General features: G+C 48.5%; 1 long non-coding RNA gene across 1 annotated transcript; it reads left to right on the top strand.

The window, feature by feature from the left end:
- On the top strand, nt 593–2,604 carry LOC110262308. The gene is made up of 2 exons (XR_002347127.1): nt 593–1,552; nt 2,425–2,604. It is a non-coding gene; the product is annotated as an uncharacterized LOC110262308 (long non-coding RNA).

Here is a 10,935-nt window from a genome sequence, read left to right as displayed (position 1 = left end):
TGGCCATACTGGACGTGGGACAGTGCTGCCAACCGAGGACATGTAAATGACGTCTGTCCTCGCACCTCTGCCTTTGGGTTCTTGATGAACTTCCAACGGCTCAGTGCCTCCTTTGCTCACTCGGGCATCCTCTGCACGTCCAGCACAGGTCCCCGGGGTCTTCAAAGAGGTTTTCAAGCGTGTAGAAAAAAATACAGCCCGGTGGCTGGGATGAAGGCAAGAATGATGGGTCTCACCAGGGGTCTCCCCACATGGGAGACCAAGGGGGAGGCAGGGGTGTCTCCGGGCTGGTCACTGGTGGAGGAGGGGTGCCATCCCCTCTCATCATGGGGCTTATTGAAGCACTGCCTGAAATTTGGGTGTTTGATTTTTTTTTTTTTTTTTTTTGTATATTTCTGTTCGGATATACCTGGATTGGAGAGGAGACCAAAATGATTGCTCAAGTATGAGGGCGGAAGCGAGGAAGGGACTGAGGAGGAAAGTGGTGGCAGGGAGGAAGGAGGAGGGGAAGCAGGGGAGAGGAAGGGGGGAGAGGTGAAAAGGAGGGGGCACCAGGGGAGGAGGGATAAAAACCAAGGCCGGTTCTCAAACCCAGAGCCGTGCCGTCTTGGCGGGGACCCTGTGCCTCTGCACACGAATCGCTCTCTGCTTAATATCCTGTCACCCACATGCTCAGATCAAATATGCCTGCACAGAGCTGCGTGCTCTCTTTCCCTTCACTTCCTTCGTGCATGAGGCTCTCTGCCTTTCTGTCTCCTAGAGGAAGAAAGTGTGTCTTCGTAGCTTCCCCGGCATCCTGGCCCATCCTAGGTTCCGATAAAGGTTTGCCAAGTGAATGAAGGAATGAATAACAGAAAATCAGACAATTGAGGAATAACTCGAGCTTTACCAAATGCTAGTGTGAATCCAGGAATCCCCCTATGATAAAGAAATTTAATTTCCATGAGATTTGCTCATCACACTGGCAATAACAGTGTCCTAAGGATCAAAGAGTAGAGTATTGATGGTCACTCAAGAGACTCCTCTCTGTTCCAACAATAGCTGTTGAGAATATGCCCTTTTCAGAATAGACCGTTTAACAGTTGCTAATATTAAAATACAAACAGAATCATATTCTGTTAATAAGCTTATGTAGAGCTGAGTGCGGTCCTTCTTGAAACAAATATACCAACAAGTGTTTAGGCTAACCCAGTAAACTAACAAAGGAACTAGATGAATGTGAAGTCTGAGATGCATTGACCTAAAGGGTTTTGTTTGTTTGTTTGTTTGTTTGATCTGTGACCCAGCTGTCCCTGGGAGTTCACTGCACCCCTGATCAGGTCAGCTCAGGAAACAGGAGCTAAATAGCAAAGGTGCCGCCATTTCTATCAAACGTTCCCTTCCTTCCACTCTTAGCACGTGACAACCTTGTGAGATGAGGAAGGAACTGACTTCCCTCGGCCCTGATGGGGACACAGGAGCCCTGGGAGCTGACAGCATTTGTCCAAGGCAGCTGAGTGGGGCAGCCGAGGATCTCATCCACTCCCCCAATTCTGCTGCTGCCAGGAAACAGGTAACGTGGATCCAGGGTCCATTCAAAGCAGGATTTGCTCTATTAGCGGGGTCTGGTCCTTGACGTCCACCTTCCAGGGCATAGAAAGCTTGTAAAGGAGGATGCTGAGCTGCTTTTCTGGTTGCCTTCAGGGTGATAAGGAAGAGGGGAGAAAACACAGAAGACTTCCAGTTGCTAGGGTGATTTTAAAAGCTGGACTAAGACTAGTAAGAGTCTTCGTGAGTTGAACTCTGCTGTAACGCTTTCTTCCTTAGAATGACAAATGTCTTAGGCTCCACCGTGCTGATTCTCACTGAATTCCAACTCCAGGCAGGCGAAGGGCAAGCAGGCCCTATAGCCTTCACTCTGAATTCCCAGCCTCCCTCCAGCTGAACCAGCCCCATGCTTTATTGATGTGAATTTTTTTCATGTAGACATTTCAGTCTCCTGGCTGCAGAAGGTGGTGTCCCCAAACTGCCGTGAATATTCCTTGTCTGTATATTTTATTCATAAGGATCCCTTATTGGCCCATCCCTTCCTGAAAGAGCTGAAATTTGCCCTTGAGGCATCAGATGGAGTAGTCAGATTGTCAAATGTGTCTCCTAATTGAAGTGAACATTGGCACAATATTTGTCGACTGGAAATAAACAGCCCCAGCGAAGTAGCAGGTTTACAGCCTTCGTGTGCTTATACAGGGCTTGCTGAGCATTGAAGGAAACATGCAGAGAGAGAAGCTATTTCTCTTGGAAATAAAAACTTTGGGGGTGGAGGGGAGTCTTTCTTAAAGACTTTGAACCTCCTAGAGCCAAGAATGGCTGGCCTGGGGCGGTGGCAGCGCAGTCAGCCAGGTTGGTTTCCAGCTCTCCTGACTGCCCATCTCCTCCTTTCTTCAGCACCCAAGGATCCAGGATCAGCCTCCATCCCACCCTCCTCTTGGCAAGGATCCAGGATCAGCCTCTATCCCACCCTCCTCTTGGCAAGTATCCAGGATCAGCCTCCATCCCACCCTCCTCTTGGCAAGTCTCTGCTCTCAGGGCTTGAGGGACAAAAAAAAAAAAAAAAAAAAAAAAAAAGTGTGATCAAATCAGAAAGAGACCCAGGGGTCTCGTCCCAGTGTCTCAGGAGCGCTAACAAAGTCGAAAGCTCTGGTTCCACAATGCTGTTCAAGCTGGCCTTGGCCTCCAGTGCCCCCTGCACGAGTCCCTCTGATAACTCACAGTGAATGTTCTTGTGGGACAGGACTCCAACTTGAGGAGCCGGTGCGAAGCTTGCCAAGTGCAACTTTAGTGCTAGAGCGTTGGTTCCAATCAAGGTCATACGGCAGAGCAAGCAAGTGAAGGCACCCGGTCAAGTCCAAAGCTGAAGACCCTGGCTCTCCAGTAAGGCTCTGGAAAACCACAGCTGGGGTGAGGGAGTCTCCTCCAGGCGTGATGACCTCAGGCTTGCCCTCCTCACCTCTTTCCTCACGAGACCAGTCAGAGGTAAGCCATTTCCTTTCCTGAAGGCTCCCTAGGGGGTGGGTCCCTCTCACCCCCTGCTCTCCCTTGGCTTTCTCTCATCCATCCCAGCAAGCCCCCGGGCTGACCTGGGAGGCACAAGGCCACCAACCCTGGCCACCTTCCCCCACTGCCTCCCTGAGGAGGTGTCATTCTGATGCACTAGGCTGCTACCAGAGGATCGGTGGGTCCCAACCCTTGGAAGGAATCCTCCGTTTAATCTTTCTCTTTTGGCTGTGGCAAGTGGAAATTCCTGGGCCAGGGATCGAACCTGTGCCACAGCTGTGACACAAGCCACAGCAGTGATAACGCTGGATTCTTAACCGGCTGAGCTACCAGGGAACTCCCCTCTGTTTAGCCTTGATGGGTTAGCTGGCCTGAAAGTATTACCAAGCACCGTAAAACTTTTTAGCCTTCTCTACTAGTGACTGGTTTTTCTTTGCTCTTCCTCAGAGGAGAATGGGGATGGAGAGAGACCAAGACAGAATGTTCCTGCAGTGACCCTGAGAAGGCCTCTGTGCGCAAATCTTAATTTAGGAGAAAAGATAGGAATCTCATCTCAAAGTTCCTTTTTTTTTTTTTTTTTTTTTTGGTTTATTTATTTATTTATTTATTTTTGGCTTTTTAGGGCTGCACCTGCAGGTTCCCAGGCTAGGGGTCGAATCGGAACTGCAGCTGCAACTACACCACAGCCATGGCAACGGAGGATCCAAGCCACGTCTGTGACCTACACCACAGCACACAGCAACGCCGGATCCTTAACCCACTGAGCGAGGCCAGGAATCAAACCCTCGAAGTTCCTTTTAACTCACTCGTAAAAAGCCCTTGTGACCTCCCCCACCTGGGAGGCTGGGAGTCCCTCCCAGCTCATCCACCACCCGAAGGCGATGCCAGGTCCTCTGTCTCCAGCACTTCGCTCCGTTCGGTAATGATGTGCCTAGGAGTCTGCCTAGGCCATGGATCTAGTCTCTTCAGCGCACAAGTATTTCTTTCACTACTGTGTTTCCAGGCTCAGTATAAGCCTGTCACAGACTCCTGCAGCTTGCTGAATTGAAGAAAATTTCCTGAACTAACAAGCCAAGAAATCTTGGGCACCTAAGCCCAGCCCCCACCCTCAGCCCCAGCCCTGACCTTTATCTGACCAGGTAAGCCAAGTCAGCTGGGCTAAGAAACTCGAAACCCGATACTGTTCCCTACCACCAGCTTTTAGAGACGCTATGGTGAATCCTACAAAATCACATTGTGGCTTTTATTCTTTCTTAGAAGGCATCTCTTCTTTAGGGCTAATTTAAACCAACTGGTGATGGGAGTGTGGACACAGCATAGATTTTTGTATTTGAAGCTTGACCTTTCCTTGTGAATTCATGGCTTCGTCCCCTTTAAAGGAATTCCAAGCTTAAATGGACAGATTTGGGAAAGCATTGCAGAGAAGGGGAATTACTTTAAAGTGTAACCCAAAATGTTAACAAGTAGCCAGCCAGCAGCCTAGCCTACTTAGGTGTCAGATTAGCTTTGTAGCTAATGGAACCCAATGTCCCAACAGGTCTTTCTGGGAGGAAATTAAATTTGTAGAAGCCTAGCACTTGACGAAGGCTTGTTTAAGATTTTATTACCTTTTTTTCCCCCTCTGAGTCTTAGAAACATGCTATTCGTGAGAACTTGGTTCCAGAAACAGGCAAACCAAAGAAGTGGTGATGGCCAGAGTTGGGAATAAGAAAGAAGTGTCTCCTCTTTGAGAGGGTGAAATTAATCAGTAACTGTTGACCTGTTTGGAATTGAGGACACAAACTGGGCTGCCATCACATGGCTTGTGCAGACCTCCCCATGTGACATTCCTTGTGGATGGGAGATGATAAGGAAACACAGGACTTTCCAGTGTGCAGTCTTCGAGAAAGGCTGACAGTGTGTCACGTCCCTTGGTGGTGTAAGTTCCCACATAGGAAAATCTTACAGGCCCTCGCCGGTTCTTCTGGACGACCTCCGCGTGGGCGGCTCTAAACACCTTCTCTGATTTTTCATTCCCCTTGACATCTGTGCTGTGGCCCTTGGCGTGATGGAGCATCCTCGCAAAGCTCATGAGGGCATTCCCCGTAATGACCCTCTCCTGCGCGTGGATCCTGACCTGGACACAGCGAGAGGCATTTCCAGAAGTCTCTCTCGTGAGCCTGAACCAAGCGGGCGTCTTCCCTCCCTGTCCATGTTCCATCCTCCCCAAGTGCTCCTGCTGCTCTGCTCTTCCTTCTCTGCCTCTCACCTCACTCACTCAAGTTCTGCCCTTGGGCCTCTATTCTCCTCGTCTTCTAAGGCGTCAGCACCTCGCATGGTTTTCTCTGTCACCTCCAAGGGGATGGCTTCCATGTTGCTTCTCTTCGGCCCCCACCCGCGGGCCTTTCTCCAGCCCAACATTTGCCATTGCTGGTGCACGTTTCCACCCGGGTGTTCCACCAGCACCTCGAAAGGAGGGAGAACCACGCCACTCTGTGTCTCTTAAACGTGGCCTCCTCCAGATGTCCCTGTTTCTGTTGATTCTACCAGCACTCTAGTCTTTGTATCTTAAATGCTTTCTCCTTCCTCTCCTCATAGCTCCTTGGGGACCCAGCCCCACTGATTCTCGCTTTGTCCAGGCTCCTAATTCTCCTTTCCTTTACAGGCCATTTCCGTGGTGCTAATTCAGGCTCTGTTGCTGCAATGTCCTCTTACTTTAGTTCTCTACCGTCTTCAGTCCGGGATACTGCTGCCTGATGGATCGCTTTAGAACATTACTTTTTTCAAGTAACAACCCTGATCAGAGCCCATCACTGTCTCCCCACCGGCTACTGCTGGGATATGAGGTCTTCTAAGATCAGGTCCAAATCCATGGTTCCCAGAGCACATCTAATTATTCCTGAGTGCAAACTGGTCTTTTCAGTACTTTGAAATAGAACTTGCTTTTGTTCTGTTTTGTTCCCTCTGCTGCTATCTCTTTGAAATACTTTTTTCTTTTTTTTTTTTTTTGGCCTTTTGTCTTTTTAGGGCTGTACCCATGGCATATGGAGGTTCCCAGGCTAGGGGTAGGGGTCTATTCGGAGCTGTTGCTGCCGGCCTATGCCAGAGCCACAGCAACACCAGATCTGAGCCGTGTCTGTGACCTACACCACAGCTTATGGCAATGCTGGATCCTTAACCCGCAGAGCGAAGCCAGGGATCGAACCTGAAACCTCATGGTTCCTAGTCGGATTCATTTCCCCTGGGCCACAACAGGAACTCCTGAAATACTCTTCTTCTCCCCTACATCATAAATCCTACCAAGCAAGTCTTGGTAGGTCAGTGGTTCAGCCTTCAAGATTTCTATAACCAGAATCCATGCATCCACTCAGCAATTATTTCCTGAGTATTTGCCCTGTGCCAGCCTCTGTCCTGGGTACAGAGATACAGAAGTGAATAATTAGCCAAGCCTCCTGGTCTCATGGAGTTTACATTGGGGGAGGAGAGGAAGGGACGTAAAACAGCAAACAAATAATGAGATACTTTCAGAGCGTCATGAATGCTACTTGATCTCAGCAGCCCTCTTCTTGAAAGAGAAACAGGGCGTCTCAGAGAAGTTAAATGCCTTCCTAGAGATCACATGGTTAGCAGGTGACAATGCCTGGATCGCAGATCAGGTCTTCTGAGCAGTTTCCATTATCTGCATGACTTGTGGTTTCTTCAGCCAAATGTGAAACTGCTCGGGTGAGGTGGTCATTGAACTTGTCTTAGCACTTAGCACACTCCTGGGCATGCTGCACGTGCTCACGGGCACTTTGTGGGAAGAAGGAACTGAGGAAAGCCGGCTGGAGGGCAGCGGGGAGAAGGGGTGTGCCAATGAGGGGTGTGCCAATGAGGTCACAGAGCATCGGTTTTCTTTTCCGAGCCAATGTATCTCTTTAGGATCTCTCGCATCCCCCTATCACTTAGCCCATCAGAGAGTCTAGGGGCTAAGAGAGATGCTGTCAGGGAGTACCGGCTTTTATTTTCCACTAAATTTCCTCTGTGAGTAGCCAGTTCTATCACTTGGACTGTGAGTATGACCCAGGGGGTCCTCCGTGTCCAGCCGGCTTCCTGCTCCTGACGGTGACAAGTGAGAACCAGAGAGAACTCGGCAGGAGCAAGACTGGAGTCAGGGCGATTTGTTCAAAACAATCTGACTGGTTCCTTTCACTCACCCCCACTCTTTTGTCCACGGCTCTTCAGGAGGAAAGAAAAGAGAGAGGTGGAGAAGGAAGATGGGAGGAAGCAAGGGAAGAAAGAGGGTTTTTCCTATTTCTAGACTCACAAGGCTGAACAATAACCGATCTTCAAGGAAAAGGGGGTTGTTGAAATTGCATGTGCAATGGTCTCCCTTACATCCAAATGATAATCTTGTTCCTTCCCATCGACTTTTAATGGACTCGATATTGACGATGATGGTTTGACTAACAAAAACCGTAGCAATGAACGGCACCCCTGATGCTGATCTCCCTTTAAATTATTTTCCATTTAGCCGTCAATCCTATAGCCTGCCATAAAACTTTATTGAATAGCTCATTTGAGCAGAGAATACTTTTGAAAGAATATTAGTAAACTCTTTCAATGGAGTCAAAACACCAAAATGGAAAATTCAAGTTTTGAAGAGAGCCATTAAGTGTGATTAAACCTTTAAAAAGGAGAGAACAACGCCCGCAGAACTCTATTTAGCCATTTCATATCTTTAATTGTCCAAAGATTTACTTTAAAAGCACAGACATGAAAGGATGCTCAATGTTACAGTATTTCGAGGGGGAGAGTGAAGATAAGCCCTGTTCACCAGCAAATGGAGCTCGGCCCAGAAGGAGGGATGACAAAAGCGGCAGGGACCTGCTTCCTTCTATAATGTAGAGAGAGGGGGGGATAAAAAGGCAGCCATTCTTGACTCAGCTTTGAGGAGCACAATGGGAATGATTAGGGATCCAGAGTGGGAGCACATTTAAGTAGCAGTGACATCCACCAGTTAGCTGGTGATTAGGATGAAAACTGAGAGCAAAGGAGGGAGGTGGAGGGATGGGAGAAACTGGGGAGAGAGGCTTGAAAGGTGGTTTTCAAAATGTAAGGAGATGAAACATCACTTGGGGAGCTCATTTTGTCATCGCCTTCCCTCGATTCCAACCTCAGAGATTCTGATTTCAGGAGATACGGGATGAGACCCAGGAATCTGTGCTTTTAAAAAGCCTCCGAGGTAACGCCACTGCCAGGGGGGCCTTGGACCAGTTTAGAGGAGGTCCAGGGGAGGGGAGGAGCTTGGGACAGAAATAGGAATGAGAAACACCACCTGGGGGAGAGGGAGAAGCATTCCCCAGTGACGAGCATCCAGCATCTACCTTGCCTGCCTCCTTCCTCTCTCTCTAAGACACAAGGCAATCCTGGGGTGGAAGCTGGCTGAGAAGTTCAGCAATGGAGAGTGTCAGCCAGAGGGGAAGTTTTTTCCTGGGAAAGGGCAGCAATGAGAACAATAAAACAATCAGAGGAGAAGAAGAAGAAGAGGGAGGAGGAGGAGGGAAGGGAAGGGGGGAGGGGAGGAAGTGACAGGCACTCAGGAAGGCAATATTATGATTTGAATATTTTTAAAATGTCAATAAATGGACATGACGGAAGCAATGTGATAACATACTTTGATATAAATTGAAAATATGGAGTTCCCATTGTGGCTCTGTGGGTTAAGAACCCAACATAGTGTCCATGAGGATGTGGGTTCAATCCCTGGCTTTGCTCAGTGGATTAAGGATCTGGTGTTGCCCTGGCAATTGGACCCCTGGCTTGGGAATATCCATATGCCGCAGGTGCAGCCCTGAAAAGAAAAAAAAAAAAAAAAAAAAAAAGAAAAGAAAATACTTTAAAAAAATAAATGGTCATATCTTGGGAGTTCCCATTGTGGCTCAGTGGTAATGAACCCAACCAGTATCCATGAAGACATGAGTTCGATCCCTGGCCTTGCTCACTGGATTAAGGAACCAGCATTGCTGTTGCTGTGAACTATGGTGTAGGCTGCCAGCAACTCAGACCTGGTGTTGCTGTGGCTGTGGTGTAGGCCGGAAGCTGTAGCTCCGATTTGACCCCTAGCCTGGGAATGTCCATATGCCACACCCGTGCTCCTTAAAAAAAAAAAAAAAAAAAAAAAAAAAGGAACGAAAAAAATAGTCATGTCGTGTCTAGCTATTGACAAAGTAGAACAGAAATCTGTATAATTGTGGACTATTAGATTGCAAAGTGGCTCACGACAGTGTAAAAATCTGTGCTTTCCAATTCTGTTCTGTGACTTTGCAGATGAGCCTCAAGGTCAACCTTCATGGAGCAAGAGCCACCAAGTCGGGAGGGGTCACCAGGCGCTGCCCCTGCCGCAACCAGAGTATCTCGGTTTTGGTTAAGATTCTGTTGGAACAGAGAAGAATTTTAAAGTTCTGGTTCCGAGTGTTTTAAAATTCCTGATCATTTCCCTACATTTTATAGGTGAGAAAACAGACCTGAGAAGCAGTGTCTTTGCTCAGTCTCTCCACGTGTTTGTGGCATGTTCCTCAGCTTGGAACCCCCCTGGGTCCTGGCCTGGTGAGCATTCCTCCCCAGCTCCCCGACACCTGCTTTCGGTACAGGAAACTTGTCAGGCAAGTGTGTTTTACAAGACTTTGTTATTGTGTGAGGTTGGAACATTTTATGGGTTGTGATTTAATCAATGGCATACCCGAAGGCGTGTGATAACAAGGAATGTAATCTCAGAGGGTTAGTCTCTGTTCTTTGGAAGTAGAAGAGGCCCAGGGAAGAGAACAGGAAGGCGTGGGAATCCTGGGGTCAGAAGGGAGTGGGAACTACACCTGTGACTATTTAAATGCTCAAAGCATCTTACACACATTGCAAACGCTAGATGCTTCCTCTCACTCTCATCACAACCCAACGAGGCAGGATAAATGACCCTCATTTAGCCCTGGAGATGGTTGAGGCCCAGCAGGGTTAACCAAATTGCCAAATGCGGATGACAACTCAAATCTAGGGGACATCAGAGCCCGAAGCTTTGTGTACTTAATTGTCCTCTAGACAATGGGACGTTTTTGGTTCTTTGCCTCATTCTTTGCAGGCCAGACTCATTTCCTTTGTGCTGCCATTGGGGGGTGGGGGTGGGGTGGCAGTACAATAAAAAAAGGGAGAAAATAACTTCAATTCAAAAAGAAGTTGAATTTGAACCTCCAGGATAAGTGACTTAAGAACAGTCCTGAGCTGTTCCTGCAATTCTTGACTTAGAAGGAATTCTCGCCAGGGTCTCTGGGATCCGCCCAGCCCTACAGACACCTCTCCATGGCTTCCACTTTTCTTCTGCTCATCCTTCAAGCCCAGTGGACTCTGGGTGAAGAGACCACGGGACACCCAACTGAAGATAAAGCGCCAGGCTTCCTTTCCCAGCTGGGAAAGCCTGGGATCTGGGGTGGGAGGGAATTGGAAGGGACAGCCATGGCCCCACCTCATCCACACTCCCCGTCCTCACTCCTTCCACTTTTCTGTTATTAAGACGGTGGAGAACAGAAAGTCCAGAAAATGGAGGAAATACTACTGTGATCCTGACAGCCTATCATGCATCTGTTTTCATCTTGGTTAATTCCGTTCCCATCCCCTGTCTTCCTACGTGTAGATGCTCCATGGTTGCAGGCATCATGGGCGCACACTCTGTAGCTCACTGCCCCCACTTGCTGCAGTGCCGCAGACTCTGTCCGGAGGCTTGTGCTCAGCCTCTCATTTCCGCCCTAGTGCTTCTCTCCCTTCCTTTCTTTCATTCGTCCGCCTGTTCTTTCTTTGTTACTTAGCCCCCTCTCCCCTCGATGCTTTGCTTCCACACTTGAATCTGAATTTCGCTGTAGGTTTCTGGGATCCCTAAGAAGGAAGACACTGCTGAGT

Source organism: Sus scrofa, chromosome 9 (genome assembly GCF_000003025.6).
Source record: "Sus scrofa isolate TJ Tabasco breed Duroc chromosome 9, Sscrofa11.1, whole genome shotgun sequence".
In the NCBI taxonomy this organism is placed as follows: domain Eukaryota; kingdom Metazoa; phylum Chordata; class Mammalia; order Artiodactyla; family Suidae; genus Sus; species Sus scrofa.
The sequence above is the reverse complement of the archived record's forward strand: the minus strand, read 5'-3'. Positions and strand labels throughout refer to the sequence as shown.